The 27751-nt window shown below is 41.3% G+C and overlaps 1 pseudogene; it reads right to left on the bottom strand.

Moving 5' to 3' along the window:
- Nucleotides 1-21772, bottom strand: part of LOC142376972 (dynein axonemal heavy chain 8-like) — a 61258-nt pseudogene extending 39486 nt beyond the window's left edge.
- Nucleotides 21773-27751: the final 5979 nt, after the last annotated feature.

The raw sequence follows: 27751 nt of genomic DNA, 5'->3' as shown, positions 1-27751 counted from the left end.
TCAATCCCTACTTAGTTTCCTGCCTCCCCTTTCAGTTTGCCGGATCTTTGTTGATGTCACTAGTGTTGTTACTGTTGTTGCGGTTAGTTCTCATGCCACGTTTCAACGACTAAGTTAAGTATTTATTCCATGCCATGTCAAGTAATTTTGTTTTGTTTATAGCTTCGTTTTTCTCCGGCTCTGCCGCGTTTTATGTTGATACTTTGTTTTTTGTGAATAAACCCTTTACCTTTTTTTGAAAGTCCGCATCCGTGTCCTCCCCTTCTACACCCACCCCTGACACACACCATGTCGGTGAGTCGTTACTCTGTAAACGGTGTTTCCGTAGATCAAAGGCTCCTCAGTAAACAGCCATTTTTTGTACGGTGGGGTGTTTGTCTGTGGAGGTTTTACTGCTCGCGTTAGTTTAACATAGTCATCAAATAACGTTGTGGAGCACATAACATTAGCTAACTGCTAATAATGCATTAAACTCCTAACATAACCTTAGTAAAGTAAAATATGTTTGGTTTTAATCCTTAGGTTAAAAAGACCAACAAATGAATAACTTTAAAGGGGAACTCCGGGGCATTTGAAGCGTGTTTCCATTGCTAGAGGTTGTCAAATAATGCTAGTATGACACAGAGAGGTGCGTATCTGCGCTCCCTGTGTGGAGATTGCTCTGTCCGCACAGCATGTCATGCGAGGCTAATACGTGGTGGCTAAGGGGCAAGCGCTAACCCTTCCACGTAAAACAACAACTTGCACACTGCAGAAACGTCACACCTCTTTATAACCCATCCGACAATAAAGTCACAAGCCTTACCATCAAAACCATATGCATGGTTTTCACATTACTGGCATGGGGACGTTACAAAAAAACTTTATAAACAGCATGTAACTCACCGGCTGGTTGTAGGCTCGCGCATGTGAAAGCCCAAAAGAGTCGATGGAGAATAATCCCATATACAAAACAATTATATTCTCTAGAAAAACTGCGTTCAAGTATTTAAAACATTACAACAATATTACTGGCCATGCCAGTAATGTGAGAACCATGCATATGGTTTTGATGGTAAGGCTTGTGACTTTATTGTCGGATGGGTTATAAAGTGGTGTGACGTTTCTGCAGTGTGCAAGTTGTTGTTTTACGTGGAAGGGTTAGCGCTTGCCCCTTAGCCACCACGTATTAGCCTCGCATGACATGCTGTGCGGACAGAGCAATCTCCACACAGGGAGCGCAGATACGCACCTCTCTGTGTCATACTATCATTATTTGACAACCTCTAGCAATGGAAACACGCTTCAAATGCCCCGGAGTTCCCCTTTAAGAACATTGTGCATTATCAAAGATCACTTCGCCATCCTAAATGGCTTGTGTATAAACAGTGTTTATTAGTGAATTAACTTTTTTATTAGAGATTCTCTTTGTATGACAATAACTGGACGTGACAGCTGTAACAATGTTATTATTGTGATGTAATACGTTGCTACACACACTGCCATGAGGTGAGCTGCTCAGGGAGGGAACCCGGAGGTTTAAGGAAGATGCTAAGCTAAGACGTAGCTGTGCCATTTTTATCTTTTGTCTTGTTCAATAAAGTTTCCAGAAGCAAGGGTAACACTTTAATCATCAAGTTTGTATAGAGTAGTGATAAAGAATAAGCTGAAACAAAAGCTTTTCTATAAAGTGATTACATCTTTTGATATGACACATAACACAAGAATAAATACTTAACAATTACTGAGACACGCCACCTTTGACCTTACCTCGTGTATGTTTTCTGGGTTCACAGGAATGTCCACTCTGGTCCGTGTGAAGGAGCAGCAGATCCCTGTGAGGCACGTTTTTGCTAAATTGGCTAAAAACAGCCTCATTGCTTTGCCCCCTTTGCTTGGTGCAGGATATACGCGCCCACATTCTGAAATCAAATCCAAATGGTTTTGTAAGAGATGAAAAAACATTCCAGTTCATAATGTTGTGTGGAATATCTGGGTCTTTATCATGCAAGATAATCAATCAAATTTGATTAGAAGACTTTCCCTAAAATTGTATCATCTATCGGTATTTCAGTTTTTCGAAAATAGGACGTTTTTCCTATTTTACTTCAAAAAAAATACTAGTATATAAAACCCGGCATAACAGCTGTCAAACGGAAAAAATTTCAATTAAAATAAGCATGGACAGTCTTTCCAATTGAAGACTTTCCAGATTTCTTCATACCTATTCCTGGGACTTCGGACTCCTGATACACAAACGAAATGGTTTTGCTGCCCCCCGAGGCGAAGAAATGATCAAAAGCGAGCAGCTAGTCAGCAAGAAAAAAGGAAGAACACAAAAACATTATTAATCATTGCATCATATTACGATGCAAGTATAAAACAACCAAAAACAAAACATAACCTTGGAACGAAACGTTTAGAAAGCATCACACCAAACTGAAGAAAAAGCCACAAAAATAACGCGTTATGAATCAATCCCACAAAACCTCAGCTGATCACCTGACTTCTGATTTGTGTTGGTGAGATATTTCTGCTTTTGATAGCATTAGTACCAGTTTGGAGTCACACTGAGGAGGAACTTACTGAAGGAGAATCCAAAACAAATTCCTCCACCTCTGTTGGTGCCAAAGACAGCCGGTCAGCCAGGATGTCAATCATGTACTTGTGTGCAGGGGTGAGCAGCTTTTTCCTCTCTTCTCTTGCCTGCTTATGTTTGGCCTGAAGGAAGACAAGAGTCGGAAATAGTGTAGAAGTGTATTTGCTCTACGTAACTAGAGCTGTATCTCAACGAATAAGCTGAATCAAATGGGCTGCTTTAATTCTGAAAAGAAACAACTGAAACTTACCTGAGACACACACTTGTTTGCTTTTGGATTGGGTGTGTCCATCATAACGATGTCTGGAAGGGAGAATCACCCCTTAAGCCGTAATACTCAACGGTTCCCTTTATTCCCTCTGAGAAAACACTATTAGCCACTAATGTTGTTGATTTATCAACTTTTTCCTGTAATTCAGTAAATAAAATGCATACAGTGACATCAACAGTCTCCTCAGTTCCTAAGCGCTGGATGTGCAACATCTGATCCATGTTTCAAACATTTTTAAAAGTAATTCCTTCAAATTCAAAGGAGCAGGTAATTACAAAAAAATGTTTTTATTGTGTTTCTATATTATTTAAACTTACTTTGGTGAGGTTCCTGATCAATTTGAGCATGAATAAACGCTAATTATTTTTCTTTCTAGCTGATAAGGTATGTTAGCTCAACCGTTACGTCTCAGTTTATGTTGTTTGTTCATTCACTTTTTCAAGTTTGATATTCTGCTCTTAACTTTATCATCCGACGTATTTGTAGCTTCCAATGTTCAGCTTTTCTTCTTGTGTCGTTTCTGAGTTTCTGAATTATTGGACCATGGAAATATTTTTCTCCAGCCGTTGAGAACTGCTACTGATTCCAAACGTTTATTTAACCGTTTTTTTGGTTTTGTTTTTTTTAACTTCCTTTTAAACGTTGAGATGTCACGACCGTTGGCGCGTGGATGACGTAGGACTGTTGGATGAGCTAACGTTTTAATAATTAGCTCTCACACTCTGTTTTTAATGGGTTGCTTAAGAATTACAAGTATATGTCCAAGATTTTTTTTTTTCCTGAGCCATTACCCAAATTTTGTTCACAGTAAAGTTTTGTTTTGATTGTCAAGAGCTACCACACGCAGTGTGGTGTACAGTAATGGGACAAAAACATTTATTTGAATGTCAGCTGATGAAATTTTTATTGTCACAGTCAAAACAATAAATAGATAAATGTGATGATAAAGAATGAATAAAGGGTTGTTTTAAGTTAAAGTTGTAGACAAGAATGACCTCTAGTATCTGTCATTATGGCTGTGAACCTGAAGAACCCTCTGGCTGAAGTCCTTCCATTGTCAGTGTAAAGCAGGGGTAGGCAATTAGTGGCCCGCCATCAATTATATCTGGCCCGCAAGATGGAATTTTTGAAATATGATTTTTGAAAGATATTTTTCAAACCTCATGTTTTATCGCCTGTTTCATGAGAGATGCCAGGAGATGCAACATTCAGCCTAATAACAGTGTATAGAAGAAAAAAATGTTTTAAATTAAAAAAAATGAAATGCATTTATGTAAATCCACAATAGAAAAACATGGCCATGGCCCGTAATACCATTGTCAGAAAAAAATTGGCCCAGGTCCAAACTTAATTGCCGACCCCTGGTGTAAAGTGTGTGTATTTATTGGACGGGGGGGGGGGGGGGGGGGGGCAACTAGTGCATAGCCTTTGAGGACAAAGAGATACATATTTCTAGGTACCAAACTCGGCAAAATGTCTTCCGTCACAATTTGACCTTCTCCTTACACAGGCCTGTGACAGGCCAAGTTTTAAGAGGTATTATCAAATCCCACATAGCCTGTCCCTTATTCTTGAATGGATAGACTCTATGGTTTAGCGCAACTGCTCTGCAGAAAAATCAACAACAACTTTGTAGTCTTGTTTCAAAATAGACATAAGAATCAGCACCCTCAAAGCAGCGTTCCCAGAGCCTTCATACTCTTAAGGCTGTTCAAGGGCACACAGCCTCGTGTCTTTTGGTCATATTCCCATCCACACAACCAGCAACCTCAAACTGAAAGTTATTTTGATGTGAAAAATAATTCTAAAATCAATCTTTAATGAGCTTTCGGTCTTGATAAAAATGATGGTGCACTTGCACTCAGTGTACATTGAAAGATAGCCCATATTAAAGCTTTGTGTGTTGTTTCATTCACTTGAGGATTTACTAAGTTGATTCAGTGTCACAAAAGGTTGTGTGTAACTGTTGTTGGAATCTATGGCCAGGAGGGGGGAGCAGAGAGCAGAAAAGCAAGACTGAGATATACAAGGAACTGACTCTGGAAGACAAGAAGAACATGAAAACAAAAACAAATAAGCATAAAACAAAGACAAACTTAACAAAACCTAACACAGAACTTGCTTGTTTGCTTGGGCACATCTATTCAAATAGTTGAGTCATTCTGCTGAGTGTATTTATACAGTGCAGTATACAAACATGAATTTCTAATTTTCAGTGAGTATGACTCTCAGTGACTATTGTGTTGCCTGCAATATGAGGAGAGAGAGCCTACAAATACTGAATAATTCATCATTCTATTACTAACTCGGTCGGCCCCTGAGTTAATTATCTGCTGTTTGATAGCTCCCTCGATACTTTGCTCACAGCATTAGTAGGAACAAAGAATCGTTCCAGTAACACTGTTAATCCATGAAAGACATGTCACGGGCTGACAGCCAGTCACTCTAATGTGTGAGATTAATGTTGAAGCAAAGGTAACATTGAACTCAAACACTGCCCTGCTGATCTGGAACACAGCCTCCAAGCGATGCTTGCACAGAATCATGGGCCAGATGTGATAATATGCTTTTCTTTTCCATAAAGTATCATTTTTCTTCACTAAAGATGCACAGTGTGCAGATCAGTGGAAGCTTTAAAGGTGATTCACTATCACAAATCAATTCAAACCAAGCTATTCACACTCCTGCATGACTTTCTTTCTTTCTTTTGACCAGATATTTTACGGAGAGAAATATCTTAAACAAAAACAACAGACAAGTACATTTTGAATGTCTTTTACCAGATCAGACTAAACAAAAAAATTCTATGTAGCTTTAACTAACACAGAGAATGCAGAACCTTTTCATGTCTAAAACTGTTTGAAATCATATCAAAAACTTGCTTTTTCTCACTTTAGTAAATGTTGAGCACTATGTTTAACACTTTTTTCATGTCTTATGTAGATCCTGGTTGTAAATAGAACACATTATGTATATCATTTTATAGAATAAAAACACAAGAACACAAGCATACTGTGACAAACATTGAGACTCCTGCCACCAAATACAACATTTTGTTGTAAAAGATCTGTGCCAACACTGATGTTCAAGTTTATATCTGAAATGTTTAACTTTGTTTGGGTAGTTCATTGAGATTAGTTTGGTGTCCATAATTTGTCATTATTGTCTTCAGAGTTTAGAAGTACATCAAAAACCATTCGGACATGATGCAGTATACTACATGCATGCTTTTGCCTCTGATAAATATGAGTTCTTATCCATTTACAGTGAAAGCTTAAGATATTACCTCCTAAATGTAATTTTCTCTTTCTTAATTTAGGCTTTTCTCATTTCTTGAGATGATTTGGAATAAAATACTCTTGTTGATATGTTTATATTTTCCAGAAAACCCCTCAGGTTTTAAATTGCTCAGATATGAATAGCTTAGAAAGCCTGACATGCAGTTTATAGAAATTTCAGTGTCTGAGGAAGCAAACAGACAATAGGTTACAGAGGTTGAGTTAACAGGTAATCAACATTGTCTAAAATGGCTCTTCTAACTTTGCGCAAATGTTTAAACAGAGCTGTCATAAAGTGATGAAAGACACAGCTTCCCATAACAGTTTAGTTGTCTTTTTATTACTCTGGTTATTCAATAATCAATTGCTTGCGTGCACTGCATGTGTGCTCAGAATTGTTTGGGAATTAAAATATCTGAAAAACGCGCAGGCATGAAGGGCCCTTGTGAAAAACTCTTTGCTGAAGTTCTATGTTTACTGTTGAACCGTGGATTAGATCAGTAACAAAGGGACATTTTAGGAAGTCCCACGTCAAAGCAAACGTTACTAAAGGGTGGGGGCTGTTTTCATTTAGCCATAAAGGATGTTTCACAGGTGTGGTGGTTAGCACCGTTGCCTCACAGCAAGAAGGTTCCAGGTTCAACTCCCAGCTGGGGCCTTTCTGTGTGGAGTTTGCATGTTCTCCCCGTGTAAGCGTGGGTTCTCTCCGGGTACTCCGGCTTCCTCCCACTGTCCAAAAACATGCATGTTAGGTTAATTGGTGTCTCTAAAATTGTCCTTAGGAGTGAGTGTGAGCGTGTATGGTTGTTTGTCTCATTTGTCTCTGTGTGGCACTGTGATGGACTGGCGGCCTGTCCAGGGTGTACCCCGCCTCTCGCCCATTGACCGCTGGGATAGGCTCCAGCCCCCCCGCGACCCGACCGACGGATTCAGCGGTATAGAAAATGGATGGATGGATGTTTCACACTATATTGAATGTTATTAGTTTAATTTGTCTATATTCATGTCACTACTCGCAATTTGGTATCATGACAAGGTGTGAAATCTTCAAATAAATATAATCCATTTATTGTGTCAACAGACAAATTTTGCTGCTTTTTCTTTATGTGCTACAGCACATGAAAATAACTGTCAACGCATTGTCACAGCCTTGGTGTAATTGTGACATATGGACTGTTGCATCACATATGTAAGGACAATGTGCTCATTGAGAAATTGAGAAATTTCAGTCTTTCCTTGCATTTTCCCCCACTGTTTCATCTCCTTTTTACACATTACAAACTTCTTGGTACTGAAAATGATGTGATTAAGGTTGGGTGTTAAAAATGACTTGACCAAGCTGAGGTTATAAAAACAGGATGACAAGAGCCAAGAGCTCTCCTCACACCACTCCAGTTTTAGTCACTCCTAACATTTGTCATGTTTGTTGGCCTTACAAGGCGAGGAGGGGCCTTGTCTTAGGATTCCTACATTAAAAACATTGCGAGTAAAAGAAATAAAAGTTTGCTTGAACACATGCAGACCCTGTGTTACAAACTGAACTGCTATCTGGAGACAAAGACCAAAATGAACAGGCACCAACACAGGTTTGGGTGAAAATGAACAGAGAGAGTTAGTAAGTAAAGTCACATGACCTGGCCTCAATCAAGGTTGTCAATTGAGAGCACACTCAGATAGTTAAGGCCCTCAACAAGCATCAATCAACACCCCCACTTGTTCTCACATTTACAACAAGAAAAACAAAAACATTGCAAAGAGCAAAATCACATTTTGGTTCGGCAATCACCTAAATAGAAACCTAGAAAAGGCAAGAAGCTTCCCTTTTGTAGCTGGTTTTGTCATTTGGTCAGCAACCATTTGATCTGTTGGGCAATACTCCAAAAACACATCACCATTTTTTACAGTAGATCTTACAAAATGATATTTGATGTCAATGTGTTTGCATCTCTGTCGGCTAAAGGGATTCTTTGCCAATGCAATTGCCCCCGGTCATCTTCATAAATTACAGGTACATCATAATGAGAGTCAAGATGTTTAAGCATTTGAGACAGGTACAAACATTCTTGTGTAGTGACAGCTAACGCCATGTACTCAGCCTCACATGTCGACAGTGCTACAGTTGGCTGCTTTTTGGTCTTCCAAGAAATCAGAGGACCATTCTTACATAGGCTAACACAATAACCAGATGTACTACGTCGGTCAGTTGCATCTCCTGCCCAATCCGAGTTACCCAGGCTCCGCCCTCGCAGTGACGCAACACCTTCGGCTCTGCTACACTTACTCAGGCAAACTGCTCATTCAGGTGGATTCGAGTTCCCGAAAAAATGGGAACTCCACCCACTTTGTCGGGAAGCAATCGACTTTGAGCAGCGCCAACGGCCCAGGGTAGAGGCGTGTTCAAGGTAGTGACGTGATTGAACTGCCACTCAACCCATGGATTGTACACGGAAGCGCTTCATTCAATATCAACATGGAGCAGCGTCAAGCTTTTGACACTGCTGTAGATGCTGTAAGAAAAGTGTTCGACGGGAGATTCTCGTTAAAAATCGAGCAAAGAACAGCCCTTGAATCATTTCTTGACAGGAAAGACGTTTTCGCCTTGCTCCCTACTGGCTTTGGTAAGAGTTTAATCTACCAGTTAGCCCCGCTGGTAGTTAAATCATACGTCAGAGGAAAGAGTGGTGTAATTGACTTAAGCTTAGGCACAGCCTTTTCTGGCCACAACCAGTAGCAACCCGAGGGAGGCGGGTTGACCAGGCCATTTCGAATCGTATTCGTTATGGTCTTGGTCAGACCAGAATCTCGAAGAGATTTGAAAGTCTATGTTAATCAGGCTAAATCCGAGTCACTATAAGCCACCAACTGTAACCCATCATCACATTTCCTGTAACACAGCATCTTGTCAATTGTGCCTTTCAGATATTTCAGTACATGTTTTACAGTCGTCCACTGCTCTTCTGTTGGCGCACTGAAATATTGTGAAAGTTTACTTACGACACAACTCAAATCTGGTCTAGTGCATGAACTAAGATAGATTAGGCTACCCACTGCTTCTCTGTATTTCCTGAGGTCACTCATCTTTTCATCGTCATCAACTCATTAAGAATGATCTTAAATTCTAAATGACAAAACAGTAACATACAAACTATCAACACAAAATTAAATGAGCCTTGAAAATTCACTAAACATGAGCCCTTTTAAACAGCCAGTCATGTACTGCCCTAAGGGGTTAAACACATTAACTGGGTGGGTCAAACTATGAGTGCCCCCTATTATTTGGTGAAGAAGGCCTACATTCAATCCCACAGGGTGGATGAAGGATCTGCCAGCCAGACTCATTCATTTTTTTGGTCAGAGTTCAAACTGGTTAAAATGGGTTTTAACCAGTAAAACTTTAATCAAGTGACATACTTTAGTCAGCCTCCTTCAGATATGTTCTACAACAACTTTTGAAACATCGATACGCGTAACCTGCATGAAGATGTAATGTTGAGATAACCTGTTAAACCCTAAAGTGAGCATCATTTCCTTAGAGAACTCTTTAGTGCTGCTGGGATTATCCCCCCTGCAGATTGTCGATGGGCCTTGTCCGAACAGAGTAAGCAGGGCAGGGCCTTTGTTAGAGCCTTTCAGACAGAGATACCCCTCCCCGATTCCCCCTGATCCCGAGGCGAGATTGGTCGGGTATCCGTAATTGAGTCATCTGACTCGGTCGGACCTTGCCTTCCACAGCTGAGTAAACCAGCACAAAGAGACTCTGGCTACTTTCCAGGTTAAGTGTGCCGCGTGTGTGCACAATTCCAGCACATTAGCCCCATGCTGTTAAGATGCAAAACACTTTTACTTGACCTCTGAGATGCCCGTGGCTTCTTTCTGTTAGCCTCATTCAGACAGAGCTAAGCCCATAAGAGACAAAATGCTGCTAAAGATGAGTTGAACCAAAAAGCATGGAGATTGAGAGACTGGAGAGACTGCAGCACCAGCAGAGGAATGATAGATTCTTCTTCTGATCTATAAATACCACAGTTAAATAGTTCTGGAAAGCTTGCGGACTTCCACCATGTTTCAATCAAAGCAGTCTCTCCGGCATCAATCTCAGGTGTACTCACACAGAAAAAAATTGAATTGAATTGAATAACTTTACATTAAAGCTGCAGTCTGCAGGATTTGTTGTTGTCATACGTAAAGTCCTACTTTTTGGCATTTTAAGAGTTTACATGATCTATCAGAACGCTTGAAGTTGAAAACGGTGACCTCCGTAGTCGCAAAATGCAAGAAATGCTTATTTTTTAACCGAAAAATAAAAAGTTATTCAACTTTCTGTCCCGCCCCTTCAAAACACATGAGAACTCGTGCACGTAGACGTGCACGCCAGATGCGCCTACACGACTCCTCATTCATCAACTCACCTGTCATTTGCGATCATGGAAGACACAGTAAGTAGACTAGCCCGTAATGAAGTTCAATAGTCCAGATAAATAAGCGTGGGGACGAGCCTACCTTGTATCGCGCGTGCACAATCGGTGATTGACAGGCAGAAGAGCCCAGCTCGTAAACCTGATTGGTTACCTTTTACCGGTCCGGTCTGCAATTTTGTAAACAAACCTGCTGGCTTTGGAGGGACCTAGCGGGACATATAGGGGACCTAGAGAACTCATTTTTTTTTGTATTGGGGTATTTAATGTACTACTTTCAGAATCCCCGGACAGTTCCAGGCATTATGCTTGAAAAAGAGTTGCAGACTGCAGCTTTAATGCCAGCAGTGATCCCAGCAGTCTTCAGAAGTGCAACACGCTGAAAGAATAACAGGGGAGGCCTGTGGTTGCAAGAAAAGCTTCAAAGTTGCTTGATCTGTACGTTTCCATTTTTTACTAAGACTGAGGTGCCCAATATGATGGATTCTATAAGGGAAAAATTATTTTACGTGCACATCTCCTGCAAAACAACTTAGTAAAAGACATTAAAGCAGACATTGTTCCCCGTGATGCATACGAAAGCCATGGGGTTCAACTGGTCGTTCAACTGATTTTACACCTTCAGCGACGTGTTTTTTCACTTTTAATGCAATAAGCAGCATGACTCCACAGCCAAAGTCTTAATGACAATGATTTTGCTTTACTTTTACCTGTGCGGATGATACTCAAACAACAGCTTCCCATCCATCATATGGAAAATAATGTTAAACATCTGCTCTTACTTTTCCTCCAGCAGGTGGCTCTTTGATCAAATTCAGTATAAAAATGTGCCGTCAGTCCCTGACAAAAAGAGTCTGCTTATAAGTTCAGATGGATGTGGACTGACATGTTTATAATTTCTAATGAGATTAACACTCTAGACTAAAAGTTGGATCAATGATTCTGACACAACATATCAAACGGGATCTTTTTGCACACGTACCGACGTGATGCTTGTTAACAAAATGAAACACAAGTTGATGTTGCTCAGTGGTGGGGCTTCTCACAACAGCTTTAAACATACCGGGATCTTCAGACACTTTGATTGAATAAAAATGGACATAATATGCAAGTTTCAGCAACGGATCATAATTGAAGGCCTTAAAAAACAACCCATACATGCAGTTATTTTTCACTTTTATGACATAAAAATCCAAAAAACAGACACATGTCAAAGTTGTAACACAACAAAATAAAGATGCCAAAGGGGATGGGCAGCTTTACAAAGTAGTTTGTGTTCACATCTGGTGATCATTATGCCAACCAAAGCTTTCACTGCTTTGCTGCACACATAAGAAAATATATGAGAACAAACATTAAGGCTGAAGAAACACACGAGGCAGTTAAGCTGATCGTTATTGTATCCAGTGGATAGTAGGTCAAAAGGAAAGTGAGTATGAAGAGGGTACAGATGAGAGAGCACTGGAGCCACCTCGTATGTAAATGATCACTTCTCAACATAACATGTGGAAAGTGTGCGGCTCTCCTGCTCTTGTGAAATAAACAAATCAGCCTTTTCAGAATGCTGATAAATAGCGCAGAACAATTCATTTGAATAACAGCTTACCACCTGAGATCAGGTGTCAGCTATGAAAAGATGTGAACGTAATTAAAGGGTTTGAAAGGGCTGGCTATTCCATAAGAACAGCTTGTCATGCTTTCAAGTGGACAAGGGCCCCAGCATTTAACCCCAGCAGCTTTGAGGAAAGTCTAAGTGCATCTTCAGCCAGCCTGTTGTTGCTTTTTATTCTTGGAGAAATCACTTGGCCTGATCTGACTCTCCTGAGTGGATATAATCAGGAGGAGGCGTGCATCATCACCAGAAAACAATTACGTAGGTGCTTGGGAACCAAACAGACTGTACGGGCAGAATATTGCATTATCAGCAACAGTAGCTGTGAAGAATAAATGGCGTATAAATAAATTGATCAAATAAAATCACACAAATATGTGGCTTGTGTCTGCAATGGGAAATGGTACAACTGACATTCTGCCCCCGTCAAATGATTCTACATCAGTCCCCCAGCTCAGATGGGGGATGTAAACGTAAAACCCAATGGACATTGTTGCTGAATGTGTCGTGCTCGGGTCTGCTGGACAAACATTTACAAACCAAAACTTCTCAAAAGGAGGCCCTGAAGCTGACATGACCGATCCATTTCACCCGTCTGCACAGCAGCTGGAGGCTCAAAGTCCACCTATTTAGGACCAACTCCTGTGGTCCAGTCAAAAATAATAAACTATATTTTTCATGCTCAACAAAAACTGTGGTCCGTCACATCCTGTAGGATGGTCCAACGGCATTCCTTCCTGTTTCAGAAGTGATGGTGTTTGGTCCCAGTGGCTCTTGCAAATCCCCTCCTGTTGACTTGGGCCCCTTGGTGCAATACAGGAAGCCAACAGTCGCAAACTTGGGTTTTAAGATGGACAGTGATTTTAAATTGGACCGGCAAATTGGTGCAATAGTGAAGTCCAGCTTTTTTTGTATCTTAGTCTCAGTGTATCTGGTCTTAGGTGAAGCCCTTCTTTGCACATACGCACTTTGAAACAGTAATCAACGCCTTTATTACATCTCGGCTAGATTACTGCAATGCACTTTATTCAATTCAATTCAATTCAAAAATACTTTATTTATCCCAGAGGGAAATTAAATGTTGATGTAGCTCAATTAAATCAAAGAGTTATTATAGATGCTGATGGCTGTGGGCAGGAAAGATTTCCTGTAGCGGTCCGTTTTGCATCCAAACTGAAGAAGCCTTTGACTGAAGAGACTCTGTTTTCTGATAACAGTCTCATGGAGAGGATGTTCAGGGTTGTCCATAATTCTCTTGATTTTATGCAAAATCCTTCTTTGCATTATTGTCTCCAGAGGTTCCACAGTCGTCCCCAGAACAGAACCAGCCTTCCTTATCAGGTTGTTGAGTCTTTTTAGGTCCCTGGTTCTGATGCTGCTGCCCCAACAGATGATGCAAGAGGAAATGACGCTCTCAACAACAGACTTGTATTCTGAGTTGTACGTGGTACCGATAACAGATTAGATAAATTCACCCAGCAGGTTGACTGTTTTCGATTCCTTCTTTTACTAACTAATAGAACATACAATAGTGTGTGTGTGGTGCTGGTGCTCCTTTTCTATACAGTGTTGTGTGTGTTGGTGAAATATTGCTTTGCTTATCCCTGGCTTGGGTCTGTGGGACCCATTTTCAGGTTTTGCTGAAGGAAAATGGTATGAATACTTTTTTCACAATGAGATTCACTGGCCAGAGCTCAGTGCTACGCCGTGTGCTACCCCACCTCAGCATGCTGATAGCCCAGCTGCTGATACAACCTCCACACCAACAGGGCCTCCAGTCACCTCACGCTATGGTCGGATTACCAGGCCACCTAAAAGACTGGATCTCTGAAGGGAAAGAAAAATATGTATTCTGGTTGTTGCCAAATGTTTATGTTTGTTTATGAAGTTGCTGCTGCCAGTATAAAACCAGTTGTATTATGTTGCCAAATCTTTATGTTGTTGTCGCTGCCGGTATAATGTACAACAGTGATAGGTTTTGGCATGATAAAACAAGTAACTTTCTTGAGTACTCAGTAGGCCTTTGTTTCAGGTCTCAGTTCATATGCCATTGCTTTAATTAAGAAAAGGGAGATGTTGCAGGACATGTGCTGCCACCTAGCCTGGCGACGCCATCCTACGTACTTCCGCCCAAAGATTTTGGCTCCGCACATAGTCTGGCCAAATCCCCCTACCTCAGTGTTTTGCCAATCAGCAAACAGTTGCGAGTGGTGACGCAGAACTCACGCGGGGAGTCCATTGTAGTCCATATAATTGTAGTTCAACCGCAGCGGAAATAAACATGGCGACGGAAGAACGCTAGAAGCTATCCATGAAGTTGTCTCAACTCTGGAGATCATTACACAATTAAAACGAGAGCAAGAGGAATGCCTCGTCAATTTTGTTAGTGGCAAGGATGTCGTAGCTCTCCTTCCAACTGGCTTTGGGAAAAGTTTGATTTATCAAATGGTACCGGTATAATGAAAGCGGATGTGGGAAGCGTGATTCGCGAGCTAGAGCCTCGCGAGAGTAAGCATGAACCTCGGCGCATAACCAACGTCATTTCTAAACATTATCATTGGTTAAGGGAACTCCGTTACTCCAATAAATTTAAGTTGCTGGGTAAGGTCCCGCCCTCCATGGAAACGGATTCCTCTTGGGTTTTCCCAGACTGTTTGACAGAGTCAACAGTCGGCTTTCGCCCAGGCTAGCTGCCACCTGCCTTTATAAATGTGTTGCTGCTGCCATCTGTCTTTGTTATGTGGTACTGCATCGGTGGTTCTCCTGGTGTATGTTTACCCACTGTAACTTGCGCTCTGCTGTTTTACAACATGAATAGTCAAGTATACCAACACCACTGTGTCCTCGTTCATGAAACAAAGTGTGTGTGTGTGTATATATATGTATATATTAGTGGTGGGCATAGATTATTTTTTTTAATCTAGATTAATCTCACTGAAATCTTGAAATTAATCTAGATTGATCTAGATTAAAATGGCTCATTCAGGGGGGACAATCCGCGGCGTTCACGGAAACAGACGTGTAAACTTTGGTTCCTATCCAAACAATAGTCGTTTAATCCTGAGACTGTTGCAATTGCCGTGTTGAGTGCTTCCATACAATAGTGTAGTAACCCCAAGCATACCTTTCTCACTGCAATTAAGTTTTATTTCGGATTTATTTCGGATTTAATTTCGAATTTAGTTTATTTTCACAGCTGCCTCTGCTATTCCTGCTCTTCTCAGGTGTACCTAATGTAGTTTTACATAATTTGTAAAAGTGATGTATATCTTGTATAACAAATTGTAAATAACAACATGTTTATTCGTGTTCCTGCCCTCTCTTTCCTCATGTTTTTTTCCGCGGGGGTGCTGCACAGCCGCGGGGCCTTTAAGAATTGAACATTCTAAATGTGACGTCACGAGCTACCAAAGCTACCAAAGCAAATTCTCAAGCGAAGCTTCTCCAGCGAGTCAGCAACATTAGGGCAGACCAGTTTATTCACATGCATGGCTCCAGCAGTTTCTCTAGCTACGCCAACTTCTCATATTCAGCACTTGTTGGGAGGGCCAGATGGTGCTGCTGTTGAGATAGCGTTGTGTGCAGTGCGTCTCTGTTGCGCCACACGCGCAGTATCCTCCCTGCGGCCACCATATTAGGAGCGCTGTCTGTTCCAACAGGGCAGATTTTGTCAACTATCCCCCACAGATAAGCGACCTCCATAAACTGCCTAGCACAGGCTTCTGAAAAGTAGCGTTCTTCTGTTTTAATCACACCTAACGGCAGACAAAGTACATCGGCCCACACCCGAGCTAAAATATCAAGGTAAAAGTCATCACAGTTTGCTTAGGCTACCTATTTTGACCCAGTTCCCAACCCAACTTTGAGAATAGATTAACGGCGATATTTTTTATATCGCCCGATAAGACTCTCAAATTATCGCAGCACGTTAACGCCGATAACGGCCCACCACTAGTGTGTGTGTGTGTATGTGTATATATATATTTACATACATATATATATATATATATATATATATATATATATATATATATATATATATATATATGTATAGTGTGCGTACTGTAAAAAAGCATAAAATCTATCTCTCTTTGTTTCTACATTGTCCTGCTTTTTTGTCCTTCGCCAATCACATCGGTGGTTTTTGACTGCTGGGCGTATAAAAAGAAAAAACACATGAAAGATAATGTTGCTAATATTTTGCTAATGTCTCTTCAGGCTCCCACCAGCTGCAACATCCCACCTGGGCCAGCCACACCCACCACCTCCACTGGGACGTCATACCGCTCGGTATACTTTCATACTCATGTAACCTAGCTGGCTGTTTGTTTGTTTGTTTGTTTTCTGTGTGGTATACTGTTTCCGTTTTGTTTCCAATCATGGTGGCATATTTTACACTAACACGTGACAATATAATAACGTCTTTGGTATTTTGTTTATATTTTAAAACTCCTCAGGGTTCCTGCTCCAGCGCTACCATACCTTTACCAGCAACAGACCTTGCTCAGTAAGTACTCATTCATATTCATGTTCATATTTGTTTGATTTACTTCTCATTTACCTCTCAGTAACCTCTCATCTTTGATGGTCCATGTTATTTAGTTAAACATTCCTTAAATAAACAAACAGTACAATCTATAATTCTCTTCAGTCAGAAAGATGATGAGTGATGTGAATGCTCATCTGTTAGGTCTATAATTTCCTCTTGAATAACCCTTGTTTGTTATAGAAACATGCCAAATGTCATATTCTTTGCTGTGTTCTAGAATGACTAACAAGGAAGACATCAGATTTCCAAAGAGGAGCTTGAACATGTTCTTTCACTGAAAACCACCTTTACAGAAGCGGCATCTATTCTTTCAATCTCGAGGCCAAATTTCTACAAGTTACTGCAAGACTATAACATCCCAACGTCAAAATTTAAGAGCATCAGTGATCAACAATTGGATCTTGAAGTGTCACAAATAAAAACTGAACACCCAAATATTAGAGAAGTGATGCTTATGGGGCATGTCCGCTCCAAAAACATTGTGGTTCAAAGACAACGTGTAAGAGATTCACTGCTAAGGATGGACCCAGTTGGTGTCTTAGCCAGGAGAAGAACAGCAATAGTTCGGCGAGTGTACTCTGTCCCACATCCAAATTTTATATGGCATGTCGACGGAAATCACAAGTTGATTAGGTGGAAATTGGTTGTTCAAGGTGCCATAGACGGCTACAGTAGGATGTTGATGTGTCTTCACTGTTCCAACAATAATCGTGCTGAAACTGTGAGAGACCACTTCACTGCAGCTGTTGGACAGTTTGGCAGACCACTGCACATCAGGACTGATCACAGAGGAGAGAACGCTCAGATTTGGGAGGACATGCATGCAAGCAGGGCTGAAGGCTCTGTCTTAACAGGAAGTTCTGTACACAACCAGAGGATCGAGCGTTTTAACCGAGACTTGAACAAAAACTGCAGCCATATTTATGCACCCATTTTTAATGAACTGGAATCCCTGAGTATCCTAGACATAGATAATGCAACAGACCTATTTTGTCTCCATTAGCTCTTTCTACCCAGAATCAACCATACTTTGGAGGAATTCTAAGCTGGATTTAACAATCACTCTATCTCATCTGAAGGAGATAGAACACCAGTTCAGCTTTTTAGTCTGGACAATGATTTGCCTAATCTTCACAACCCAGAACTCTCAACAGCAGGGATAGTTTTTTGTTCCTCACCAAACTCTAGAAGAGGATTTTCCCCATTGAATGGCAGGGATTTGCAAGAACTGAATGATGCCATTAACCCTCTTCTACATGACAACAACAATGGCAAAACATTGTTTCAGAGAACACAACAGTTTATTTTGGATAAACTTGTAAATGTGTGATCTCAGCATAACATGGACAACTGGGTAACATTAGCCTCATTGTACTTTCAAAAGTCCACTTTTGTAAAGAGCTTGAGGAGGAGTAGGATGAGGAGAAAGAACACATTCTTCAGTTTGTCACAACATATTCAACATCAGTGAATCTGAATAAACATGGCTTTCAATGGTGAGGAGGGGAATTAAAAAATGTAATCTGAAAAGTACTCCAAATTTCTACTTAAGTACCTTACTTGAGTAAATGTACATAGTTTCATTCCTTCACTACTGTTTGTTGAGTATAAAAAAACTAGTAACTCTAGTTGCTAATTTAACTCGAGTTAAATTCATAACAAGATGAAAAGAATGTGGAGCAAGATGGGAAAACACAAGCTATAGTCTTTATTTTTCAGCTTTCTTATGTAATGCAATTGAAACCACTGCTTTCTAATATGAACAAACTCTATATGCCTCAAATCTCCTCTATGGAATACATTTACACATGGACACCATCAGCCACTGGGCTGTAGTGGAAAGTTTTAGGGTTGTTACCATGCGAGGGGCAGAGGGTACACAGAACAACACAGCAGCCTGATGAACTGATTTCAGTGAATTATTAGTAGATTTACAGTAAAAATTAAAACTAGGACAGCACATTTATGCTAAAGTTGTGCTTGCAACAACAAAGCCTTTACTTGTACTTTAATGGTAGCTGTTAAACATCTCAAAACACAACAATACTTTAGTCCAGTTGTAGACAACATAAATACTAATAGCACCTCATATCCGAAACTAAAGAGTGGAATCCTGACATTTGTTTAAATGGTGCTGAATAAAAATCCATTCATTAATGCCACTAGGAAGCAGTAGTTGAATTCATCATCATCAGTCATTGTTGTTGCATTCACAAAAAGGTGAAGCTCGTTGGCACACGTATGTGCAGTGGGAAGATATCTGTCTTCATCATGAATAAATATTCATTTAGGAGTTGGATGAAAAACCAATGGCTGGGACTTTGCTGCTCCCTGTAGCAAACGCAAAGATGTGACCAGGGCTCAAAGTCTTCAGGAATGCCTCCTCCTCCTCGGTTAGAGTCCTGTCCCCATATGTGTCTCTCAGCTCTTTATCTAAAACAGAGGTCTTCAACAGGGGGTCCGCGGAGGTACTGCAGGGGGGTCGCGAAATCTTTGGTTGATTAGACAATTTTTAACATTTAAAAAAAAAAAAAAAAAATTTTTTTTTTTTCAAACAATTTTTTCTCACAAATTTTGTGCACACGTGTGCCATTCACAGATGCTTTGAGGATTCATTGCCCCATCTACATGCATGTTTAAAGTTAAAATCTGTGGATTATTTGAATAGCTCAGTGTTGTATGCAAGATGTTTGTTTATAAATGGCAGTGGCACGGCAACCCTGTGCCTTGCACATGTTTAAAATAAAGACATGAATATATTAACCTGTGTATTATTTGAATAGCTTAGTATTGAATGTACAATAACAGAGTAGCTATATTTATAAACGGCACTAGGCCCCGTTAAATATAAAACACAATTGTATGCCATATTAATAGTAGGGGGGTCCCTGCTCCAACTCTCCATCAGTTTGGGGGTCCCTGGCCTGAAAAACGTTGAAGACCCCTGATCTGAAAGCAAAGGGAAACCAGTGTTGACTTGGAGACTCGGAAATACTCAGGTTTAAGAAAGACTGAATCAATGACTAATTGAATAACTAATGGTTTACTGTAGAGGTATTTTGGTGAAAAAGCAATGTTATTCTTACAAGCTATCATAACAACTGTATTCTTGTTACATGGTACATAAACATTAGATAGGCACAGCTTCATGAGTTGTAAAGAATAAAATAAATCTTTACGTTTCCTGGATTTCCTTATTGTATAATATACTGAATTAAAAATACAAACTTACTTTCAAGACATTGGAGAAACTCCCTAAATGTTCCCATCATCAACTCCTCCCTAACTCTTCCGTTGCTCCCCAGTACAGAGTAGCTTGGTTTGTGAATACCAGCTACAAAATCAGCTGCTCGACCTTTGACCTTTCCTGGTATGTCAAGCAGCACATGCAAGCTGGGGTTCTCTCTCAGGAGTGATAAAACCTAGAAGGAAATTCAACACCATAAATGAAAGGCCATAAAAATGAGTAGTTATGGTTAAAGGCGGGGTAGGGGATCTTTTTCTGGAACATTTTTTTACATATTGCTTGAAATACTCTTCACACCCCCATTGCAACCAATTAATTAAAAGTTTTGACACAAATATGAAAAGTTTTAGTGGCCTCTAGAACGTACAATCTAGGAAAAACAGTATCCAATCATTGTGAACGGACCGTTCCTTCTCCCTGTGCGCGTACCCTGCTCCGTGAACGTCCAGAAGCTTGGCAGGAAGCTAAACTAGAGCCAGCTTGGCTAGCACCTAGCATTATTAAACGTATAGTTAGCATAAACTAAGTACTAATACGGCAACGATCGATGCTTGCTGGCAGAACAGCGCTCGTGCACCTTCGTGCTCGTGCGCGTTCATGTACTCTAGAGGCGTGCCTTCGGGGGAAAAGTGAAGAAAAGGGTTGGGACTTTTTACCGGTGTATTTTCAAAATGCAGCTTCGCTGGACTCAAAATCCAGGATCTCCTACCCTACCTTTAAATGGGGATATGGCAATTCTTAGTAATTTTACCACAGCACGGAGCAAATATGATACAGAACTGTGAGGTGAATCTTACTCCATAGTGGGACAAGCCATCAATGAGTTGATCAAGACAGCTCTGCCGTTGCACAACAGTATGGTATAGAACTGCATTTTTCACAAACAAATCTCTGTTGGCCATGGTGACAACAAGTGGAAGACCCTCACCTTATATCGCCATTAGTCACAGCTGCTGACTGCTTTCTCCAAATCATCCTGCAAGGTTGCCTGTTGAACCTAAATATTACAGATCAGATCTTTAAAATCTTATTTTCTCAGGGTGGTCAGTGGTGTAGTGGGTTAAGCAGCCGCCCCATGTACAGAGGCTACAGTCCTTGCTGCAGTGGGCCCCGGTTCGAGTCCCGCACCGGACAGTCGTTTGCTGCATGTCTTCCCCCTCTCTCTGCTTCCTGTCTCTCTCCAACTGTCCTATCATTAAAGGCATAAAAAGCCCCCCCAAAAATCTTATTTTCTCAAATGACTGCATTTAATCAACATTTACAGAAGTACTATGTAGCATTTCACTTACACTTAGTTACCTACCAATGGCAAGAAAGTCATTTTTAGTTATTTATTGGGTAATATGAAACCAAAATTATTTTGATAATGCATTCTACCAAAATAAAAGTAACTGTACTGCTGTGGAATAGTCAAAAAAAGCAAAGGCTTGCTACAATAGTCTTCAGGTCAGAATATTGCCCATTACCTTTTTAGGTTGAAGGATGTCCCCAGACACAATGTAGTCCACGACACTCGGGGACAGGAATGCAGGTGCTTCAGCCCCTACAGTTATTATTACTGTAGACTTCATCCTGCCAATGGTTCCATACAGTCCATTTTGCAAGTGGAGAATGTTCAGTCTTGGTGTGCATCCATTTGGTGTGCCTGAAAGATTATATAAATTAACACCGCATTCTGTATCGTGTACTCTGGCATTTTCAAACCAATATATTTAGAAAAAACCTTCAAAAGCTCCACTGTCTTGGAAGATAGGCTTCACCAGTAATCGGAAAAACTCTCGCCTGGGACCTCCAAGGTCGGCAGCATCTTCCTCAGCGTCATGTTCATGGCTTGCAAATGTGACATAAAGCATCATGTCACAGCTTTGTGCAAAACAGGTTCTCTTAAACACACGTTGGGCTGTTGGCCAAGCATTGGCTCGACTGATATAGATCTGTCTTGTTTCCGATGTTATAACTCTCTCACTGTGAGCTTGTAGAAGGCCTGCAACTTCTTCTTTGCTCGGCATTTCAGATGACCTATATTAAAAAAAAGACAATGACAAAGATAAACAGACCTTTGGCTACCTCTGCATTTACTCCACTATCACCTTCAGTGCATGAGGAATTGTTCCATGTTGTTTGCGATGTTTACGCTGGTGTAAACAAGAGTTTTACTGTAGTAAAAAAATACTTGTAACTCTTACTTTAGAATATTAACAGCACAGTCTTCTAGTAGACAACACTGAATTGCCTCTTCAAGATTCTCATCTTCCTCCAGATGAACAGGGCTGAGCAAACGAAGATAAACAGGGACAACAGAAAATTCAGCAGATAGCCCAGAAAGAGAGAGAGAGAGACTTATATCAGAAGTTCATAATGTAAATAGACCAACATCTACACTGCTGTATTTCTATGAAGCCCAAACAATATCTTACACAACTTGTGCCACATTATAAGGAAACAATCGTCTCGGGTCCCCTGCCTGGCCCTGATTTTCTCTTGAGTGCTGCTCTCTGTCTCCTGACATCTGGCCTCACTGTCCCTTGGTGGTGAAGGCACTGGACTCCGCATTGCATAAAGAAAAGGAAGTCAAAGGGAAATATTTTTGTAATGATGTTAATCTAATCTTATCTAAGTGCAACTTAACCCTAATTCCATCTTTTAAGCGTGTTTCCTTTAAAAGGCAGCCTTTAAGGATTTAGGGTGAAGCAAAACTGAATGAGATGAGCAAGGTTTGAGAGTTGCCTCTCCCATTCGGTACAAATGACTGAATTGTGCTACTAAGCTCTGTCTACATCTCTTATAATGACTTGTAGGTAGATGAATGAAGACATCCAATCCAAATACAGTTTACAGGTCGCTTACAGTGATCCCACTGAGTCTGACAAAACAAAAACAAACTGCTGCTTAAATTCTGTCAGGTTGGCATTTAATGTTAAGCTTTGGTCACACTACATGACTTTCAAAGTCTTAAAGGGATAGTTCGCCTCTTTTGACATGAAGCTGTATGACATCCCATATTAGCAACATCATTTATGAACATTTTCTTACTCCCTGCTGCGTCCTGTGAGCCGAGTTCCAGCCTCGTTTTGGCGTTGACGAAGGTAGTCCGGATAGTTGGCTGGGGTCACAAAAATAAAGCGTCTTGCTTCTCAAAACAATATCCGTTCAAAAGAGTAATACATTTGCATCACAAAATCGGTAGCCATAAAAAAATCAGACCTCACAATCGCATGGCGCTATTTCTCTCTCCCTTCATATCACTACAGGCTGTGTAAACCGAAAAGCAGACCGAGCAGTCCCCTGCTTCCGAGCAGTAAACAGGTGCAGCTGTCGCTATGAAGGGAGGCAAAAATAGCGCCAAGCGATTGTGAGGTCTGACTTTTTCTGGATAACCATTTTGTGATGCAAATGTATTACTCTTTTGAACGCATATTGTTTTGAGAAACAAGACGCTTTATTTTTGTGACCCCAGCCAACTAGCCGGACTACCTTCGTCAACGCCAAAACGAGGCCGGAACTCGGCTCACAGGACGCAGCAGGTTTTTTTTTTTTTTAACCCTTCTGCTTGGGGTACCTAGCACACAGGTTCCAGGTAGCCAAGGTAACCAGTCAGGTTACGAGCGGGGCTCTGCTGCCTGTCAATCACCGATTGTGCACGCGCGATACAAGGTAGGCTCGTCCCCACGCTTATTTATCTAGACTATTGAACTTCATTACGGGCTAGTCTACTTACTGTGTCTTCCATGATCGCAAATGACAGGTGAGCTGATGAATGAGGAGTCGTGTACGCGCATCTGGCGTGCACTTAGGCCTGCACGAGTTCTCATGTGTTTTGATGGGGCGGGACAGGAAGTTGAATAACTTTTTATTTTTCGGTTAAAAAATAAGCATTTCTTGCATCTTGCGACCACGGAGGTCACTGTTTTCAACTTTAAGCGTTCTGATAGATCATGTAAACTCTTAAAATGCCAAAAAGTAGGACTTTACGTATGACAACAAGAAATCCTGCAGACTGCAGCTTTAAGCTGAAGAAGCTTGGAAGTGGTTCCAAATTATGGATGTTATGTGTTATTTGCTGTTATTTGCTATTTACGCTTCGGCACGCACTCCGCCCACCCCTGAGGGTCCCCTTTGTACGGTGGGAACGCAAGCTGACCCCAAAGCGAGCCGAACCGTAGCGTACTGCATAGTGGAAACGAGGCTTAAGATTTATATGCAAAGATAAATGATCTTTGTAAAAATTGACAACAATGTCAAGTTTTCAACTATTTACTTGGAATTGCGTTGTTTTTTCTGCATAACCAGAAAGAAGATAAACGAGCGACTTTATCATTTGACCACAGATGTCAAAAGAGGCAGACCCTGAGGAGGAGATGGGCAGAGTGGAGTGGAGTGGGTCCCTCCGCTTTCCTAAAGTGACCCACTTGAACAGAGGAGTGAACTAACAGGTCTCCTGTAGTGTATCCCAGATATTTCATGAGGACCTCAGGATGCTGAAGGATTGTTCCTTTGAATGTGGTACAGCCTTCTGCATTTTCAGTGGTCAGTCCTCAGAACATGGTGGAGTTTTTATTTTCCCAAAAGCCTCTGCACGCATTCTCCAAACATTCATTAGTGGTTCTTGTAAATCTTTGGAGAACCACAGACTAATGTTGACTGAATGTTCTGTGTCCACGTGGCGCCGACACGCTGCAGCACTCGCTGCTTCACCAAAAAGCCACCTGCCAACTTTCATTTGAACACCGTTTCAGCTTCATCGATGTGGCATTATTAGGAGGCCACTTTTACAATCAGCAGTTAGCGTCCGACCGGCTTGTGGTGGTTGTTTTCCACCTTGTGGGTAAACCATTCATGCTTTCATAAAGACTATAAAATGTGGCAATGCAACCTGGGAAGTTTCAGTAAGAAGTAGAGCAGAATCAGCAGTTTGCAGTGAATGAAAGCTTTATTTTGACTCTGGATGTATACAGCTGACTGAATTTGGTTCAGCAGTTGGCAGAGTCGGAGGGTCCTGCCTGCGGATCAGCACACTGCAGAGCCGGGTCAGTCAGTTGGAAGACGATGGGCATCCCTTCAGTCCTCCTTCTGAGTTTCCTAAGAGACGCCAAACAGCACCCGCAGAGTAAACATCACAGCATATCTGCCGGCTTATGGATTTTAAATTCTAAAAAACATTTCTATGATGAGGAAAACCAGTTGACTGTCAAAGGAACAGTAGTATTCCTATGTTTAGGCTAAGCTCATTGTTACAGGTTATGAGGTTATGACTCAATCATTTTTTGTTTCATTTATCTAGAGGATTCCCAAAGAGCTATGGATATCACAAGGACTCTTGCTGAAATGATTGTTAAGGATATACACCTGTGGTTGAAGATGAGGGTTTTAGGAATTTTGTAAAGACACTCGATCATCGCTACAAGATTCCAAGTAGGAAAAATTTAATGGGAGACAAATTGTAGCTATTGTAGCTTTCTTTCACCACAGCACAAGAGCAGCAGAGAGGCTCAAAGAAATTCAGAAACAACCAAAGTTACCAGAACACAAACTGATCCAGTCAGCTGAAACATGGTGGAACTCTGTCTTTTACATGTTTGAGAGACTACTTGAGCAAAAGGAAGCTGTTACTACAGCACTTTGTCTTTGTGGAAAACGCTCACTGTGCTCGAGTGAGGAAGATTGGTCCATGGCTAGTCTCTCCATTGATGCCCTGAGACCATTCGAAGAGGTCACAAAAGAGATATCGACAGAGAAACATGCCTCAGTTTCAAAAGGGATACCCCTGGTTCCATTACTTCGGAGGTCAACTGCAACTCATGAGAGCCAAGGTATCAAGCTAGCTGCTGAGCTCTGATCACGATGCCAGCACCGTCTCAGAGCCATTGAAACCTTTTATGGTCTTGCTGTCAGCACATTCCTGGACACAAGATTTAAAAACCTCGGGTTCCGTGACATGGCAAATGTTGAAGCTGTGAAAAAACGACTGATCACTGAAATGCAGTCAGTGAACCGGACCTCAGTGTCAGCTCCTGAACCAAGTACAAGCTCTGCCACCGGCTCTGTCTCAGTGGCTGCTCCTGCAACTACCTCAAGCTCACCTGCAGCAATAGGTGGGATATGGGCAGAATTTGACTCCCAAGTCCTTGGATTCCAGGAACATCGCACACCTGGAACTGATGCCTTTATTGAAATGCGCCGGTACTCAGAAGAGAAGCCAATACCACGGGATGGAGACCCCCTTCTTTGGTGGAAAACAAATGAGCAGCCTCACTTTGTGATGTAGCTTTTTCTTTTTAACATAATCTGTTGTGAAACCAAACTTCTTTTTATCTCCTCTACTTTCTGTCTCCTTTGAGTCATGTCAAGGTCCTTGTACTTATCACCGTGTTTCGTTTCATAGTGTCGTCTAATGTTGTACTCCTTAGTTATAGCCACGCTGACTCCACAAACAAGACAGACAGGTCTGTCTTTTATATATGTAAACAGATATTCTTCCTCCCACCGGTTTTCTGCCTTTCTTTTCGACATTTTTGGGAAGGGGTAGCACGGTGAAAGTTTCTGGGTCTTGTCCTGATTGACGCGCCAAAACAACAGCAGAGCATTATGGGATTTGTAGTATTAGCGGCTAATGCGCTGTATACAAAAATCCGACGAGAACTCTATGGGCCCGCCATCTTGCCTGCCGCCATTACTGCGTGCCAGCAGAGTGTGACAGTCTGACAGTTGCCGGTGCCCTCTAATGGTTTTTCAATGAAAGCATCCTGCAGGGCTGCCGCTAATGGGACCAACACGCAAGGCACGCAGTAATCGCGGTGCTGCTTTACTTTCGGGTTTTGTCTATAACACTGGGTGGTCAGCTCTAGTAGTCATTTGGGATTGCCTCGCGGGCCAAATATAATTACACTGCGGGCCAGAGTTTGACACCCATGGTATAACACAACTTTGTGTGTCATGTGACAGTTTTATATTCAACAGAAACAACTCATCAACATCTTTCAGCTCATTTGTACAATTTCAGCTTTAACAATTGCACAAAATGCCACTGCCTCTTTTTTCTGTCAACATGAAGGACACATCCATCAACACGAACCTGATATTTACTGTCAGTTATCTCCACATGCTAAACCTGAACAGGGAGCGTACACTTAATAACAACAATAATGCATAAAATGGTGAAAGTCATCCAGTTCATCTCCTTTAATGGTAATTGTGAAAATGAATAAATAAAAGTAACACTTTCACAGGACAGTGTCGGAGAAGTTAAAGCAATAAATAAAGCGTGAGTGGTTGAGGTGAACCTCTGTTTGATGGCACAAGCCTCCATCTTCTCTACAGGAGGAGCCTGAACATCACAGCATCTCCTCTGCCGTCTCCTCCTGTGTCTGGGTGCTACTCGCACATCTGGCCTCTCTCACAGTCACAGCTTTGGCCTGAAAACATTACATCACATTTATTTATGTGTGTACACGTGCAGCATAATGTTGGCAGACCACCAGCAGAACTGAACCCCCCCCCCCCCCCCCACAAAATGCTTTATTTTGTAATGCAAACCAAACCTTTAGCAAATATCGATGCAGTTTATTCAGGAAAAAGGTTTTCCACGAGGAGTAAAGGCCTGTTTTCTGCATCGCGCAGGCTTTTATTCACTCATTTCTCTTCTCTACATCCCCCTTCTTGATTTAACTCTCAGCCAACATCTTAAATATTTAGAGCTAATGGTGTCACATGCGCTCTGGGGCCGGACCGAGGTGCTTTCAACCTGTACCAGGCAGCTCTAAAATTATTTTTCACCTTTGTTTTTGGGTCCTAGATATCTAAC

Source organism: Odontesthes bonariensis, chromosome 3 (assembly GCF_027942865.1).
Source record: "Odontesthes bonariensis isolate fOdoBon6 chromosome 3, fOdoBon6.hap1, whole genome shotgun sequence".
In the NCBI taxonomy this organism is placed as follows: domain Eukaryota; kingdom Metazoa; phylum Chordata; class Actinopteri; order Atheriniformes; family Atherinopsidae; genus Odontesthes; species Odontesthes bonariensis.
This window is presented reverse-complemented; position numbering and strand designations above follow the sequence as displayed.